The following is a 4,447-nucleotide window of genomic DNA, read 5'->3' on the forward strand; positions in this document are numbered from 1 at the left end:
ATCAGTCTCAAAGGAAGGTGAAATGCAGAACTGATCTTTTTCTGGATTTGCTCGTTCGTCTACTTAATCACCACTAAATTGCCACAATATTGAATTCCTCTATAAAACTGAGAGGCTATTTGCTCTCACAAAGAGGGATGAAAGGAGCAGATTCTGCTCCAGAAACAGTGCTTCCACCTTTTGGCTCAGCTATTTTGTAGTTCAGTCTTGCATGAGAAGTTGGGCAGTGGTCAGTGCTGCATGGTGTTGATCCCCTTGTTTGTTTTATCTGTCCCAAGACCCTCTCACCTCAGCCCTGTTTCGGAGCCACTGTCTCCTTGCACTCAAACCTACCCTGAGATCTCTTTTGTTCACTGTTGCATCTCACTGACATGGTTGTGTGCTGTTCACTGAGTGTGAAGGGCTGCACTAGGTGAAATTGCTGTCCCCTCCCCACTCTTCGCACAGTGAGTCAATTGTTGAAGGTAAAGTAATGACTGCCAAAGATGGGGAAGTTCCTACTGAGTTTCAAGAGTTAGGGGCATAAATACCACTTGTACAGGGTAGGAAGTCTCCCCTAAAAACTCCTGCTGTTACAATCAGGTCTAACAGTCTGTCTATTTGGTGCATTTCTGTGCATCAGAACAAACCTACCAAATACTGAATGGGTCCTTATAGCTATGAAGGCCAATGGTCTCCTGGGGTGCATTAGAAGAGTGTTGCCAGCAGGTTGAGGTAGGTGGTCCTCTCCCTCTACTCAGCCCTGATGAGGCCACACTTGAAGTATTGTGTCCAATTCTGGGCTCCCCAGTACAAGAGACATGGAACTACTGGGGAGAATCCAGCATAGGGCTATGAAGATGATCAGAGGACTGGAGCATCTCTTCTATGAGGAACAGCTGCAAGAGCTGGGCCTGTTTAGCCTGGAGAAGAGAAAACTGAGAGGGGATCTTATCAATGTCTACAAATACCTTAAGAGAGGGTGTCAAGAGGATGGGAACAGATTCTTTTCAGTGGTGCCAAGGACAAGAGGCAACAGGCACAAACTGAAACACAGGAAGTTCCATCTGAACATGAGGAGAAATGTTTTTACTGTGAGTGTGACAGAGCACTGGAAAAGGTTTCTCAGAGAGGTTGTGGAGTCTCCTTCTCTGGAGCCCAAGGATGGTCTGGATGTGATCCTGTGCAATGTGCTCTAGGTGACCCTGCTTGAGCAGGGATGTTGGACTAGATGATCTCCAGAGGTCCCTTCTGTGAGTCTGTGAATAACAGGACTGGGGGACTTGACCTTACTGCTTTTGCAGAGCAATATTAACAGGATTGTGCCAATGCAAGTGCATGCTAATATTTCCTAGCTTGGCGGGTCTTTGTTCAGAATTTTCCTCTTGCTATAATTCATAATTCTGTTGACCTTATGGTTTAATTGAAAGACCTGAAACATTTCTAGAATAAGTGCTGCCAAATTAATGGCTGTTATAGTTAGACTCTTAACTAACCATACTATTGCATTAATGAGTTCCTGAATTTTTCAAGTTAAGGGTTAGAATAACACATTAGACAGCGTTCTTTGCAGAAAAATGTATAAGCTAGGAGTATTATGCTGCACTCCTCCGTTCTTGGCCTGAGGAAAATGCTGATTAAAGTATTTATGAATGTGCATGTATATGTATTTGTGTGATAACTCTAGCTTGACCATGGATTTAGCCTTTTAAAGGGGGAGTGTTTGGTAATATCTAGCTCTTTAATTAGAAATATTTTTAACAGCAAGAGTTGACAGTAATTCTACAGAAAATTAAATCTCGCAGACCCTGAAGGCACATCTACCATCCCAGACCAGAACACCTTATCCAGGTTTGGTCTGTTTAGCCCAAGTAAATGAGCATCAGGGCTGACAGAGATAGGAAGATTAACCAGAACAGAACTGAGGCCATCATGTATCACTGAAGTTATTTAATGTCTCTACGAGTTGTACTGGGTGTAAAGGACAGGCTTTTGGCACTGCAGAGATGTCCACGCCGGCATAGAGGAAGTGAGCGAGAAGCAAGGAGTGGCATGAAGAAACCACTAGGTGCTGACCCCAATCCCCTGTGCTGCCCCTCGCCTCACCAAAGGGATTAGGAGAGCCTAAGCATAATATGCGGCGAAAATGTGCAGGGGCAGTTGAGATTGGGAAGGAGGGGAGATGTCGGACTGAAACTGAGCCTGAGGAAAGGCAGGAAAGGGGATCTCCTTAACTATTGGCTTTTTGTCTCTGCTTCTCTGTACCCGAATCAGTAATGAAGTTACTGATGAAATGAAATAATGAAATTCCCTGAACTGAGGCTGTTTTGCCTGTGGCGGTAGTTGGGAGGGGAGGGGGGGAGAGGATGCAGGCAGCACCTGGACTGCATGTGGTGGGGACTGGGGCAATTGCTGTGACTTTGAGACATGGGAAGGAGCCTTGATTTGAGTATTGGGAATTTGTGTTGAAGGGAGGGGGGAAATAAGCGCAAACAGTGCATAAACAGGTGGGAAACAGTAAGTCCCAGGGGAAGGCTCCGGAGAGACTGGGACTGCTTAGCAGAGCTGGAGAGATGGGCTGGGGCTCTCTTGGTGAAAGTAATGGCCTGCTAAAGCAGGTACTGACAAGTGCTCTGTGCGAGAGGGAAGCCCTTGGTTAGGAGCTGGCACTTGGTAATGCTGAAGTGGCTGTGTTGCCAGCTAGGCACTGAGCAGTGAGGGAGCAGAGCGTGACTGCCTGGGGCGGGGGACCCCGATACCTGGGATGGGGAAAGGGAGGACTCTGGCAGGTTAAAAAGGAGCCCATGTAGGCTGCCTTGGTTACAGTGATTAAGCACTGGAAACAGGAGCACTGCTCTCTGGAGTATGGCTGCTCAGTGGACCTTTGCTCAAAGTGAAATTAATTGCAGTACTCCTACAGCCACTGCTCCAAGGAGATGCTGTGGCTATGGTAGTGCTGGGAAATCAGACGATGGGATACAGCTGATGGCTTGAGGGCATGGTTTGGGGCTTATGTGACTTAAACACTGCCCTGAGCAACAGACGAGAGCTCTGGGATTAGATGATGGAGGGATATGTGGAGCAGTGGCCTGATCTTGCTGTTCCTGTAGGTACAGGATACCCTTGTTGAGGGACCGAGTGGAATTTATAGTGGATGTGTATTAAGACTGCTACAGTGTTCGTGGCTGTGTTTTGCAGGGGCGAGGTCTGAAGTTTGTAATGAGAGTTAAGATTATTATAATGTTTAGTCTGATCATCTAGTCTGTAGAGATAAGGGTGGAGTTTCTGATGGATATGTTTTTAGCTGTTTGGTTTTCTGTTTTACAGGGGCAAAGGGTGATGTTTGTGGACAGGAGGTGGGGTTTGAGGAGTTCATATTAAGACTGTAATAGCGTTAATCTGATAATCTGATTACCGGGAGCAAGGGGTAGATTTTGTAGTACGGACTCTCATTGTTATAATATTGACCTCTATAGTCTGGTTTGCAGGGATAAGGGGTGGAGTTTGCGAGGAATGCATGTTTAGCCTGTGACAATGTTAACTCCCAATAATATGGTTCCCAGGGATGGGGGATGGAGTTAATTACAGAGTGTATGCACCTAGTTTTGCAATGTCAATCCCTATTTGGGAGGAAGGGTAGGTTTTATAATAACTTTATGTTAAGGTTGTGACAAATTTAAAAGAGTTCATGATGTATGTATACTCAAGCAATTCTTAAATGTGTTTTCCAGAGGCATGGGTGGAATGTATTGGGCATAAATTGCAGAGTTTCAGTAGCAGGGAACTGTTGGAGTGATCTGTGTGGGCAGATGCCATGAAATACCTACCTTGTGCTGGTCACAGCTGATTTCAGTGCCTCTGAATCAGATGGAAAAAAACCTCAGCTTCATCCCAGGTAAAGGACTACATGGCATCTTTGCTCATCTATGTCTGAGAAAGGGCAGTAGACACTAAGAGCAGGAGAAACAGGATGAAGCATGTGAAGGTGCATGTGAGAATTGTGAAGAGACCTATCTGGAGAAATAAAGCAGGAGACTTGTGGAGGGAGAAACTGGGGTTCATGTCTGGAAGGAGGTGCTCCTTGCTGGAGGAGGTATGCCTCTGAGGGGATTGCAGCTGGTGGATAAAGCATGCTGGAGCAGGGCCATCCTCAAAGGGACTATGGCCCATGGAGGAACTCCTGCCAGAGCAGATACATTCCTGAAGGAACTGCAGCCCATGGAGGACCTACAGCAGAGGAAATGAATAAGAAACAAGAAGTGTTAAAAAATTCACCAGGCCATGGCTCCAATCTCCTCCCCCTGCTTGTTGTCTCACCAAAGAGATTGCAATTGCAAAGTGTGGCAAAAACAAGGAGGGGGGCTGAGACTAAGGAAGGTGGGGTAGAGAGGTGTTGGACTGAAGCTGAGCCTTGGGAGAAGGGAGGAAAGGTGTTCCCTAAGTGTTGGTTTAATAGTCTTTGTTTCTT

Source organism: Rhea pennata, chromosome 4, assembly GCF_028389875.1.
Source record: "Rhea pennata isolate bPtePen1 chromosome 4, bPtePen1.pri, whole genome shotgun sequence".
Taxonomy (NCBI): Eukaryota; Metazoa; Chordata; class Aves; order Rheiformes; family Rheidae; genus Rhea; species Rhea pennata.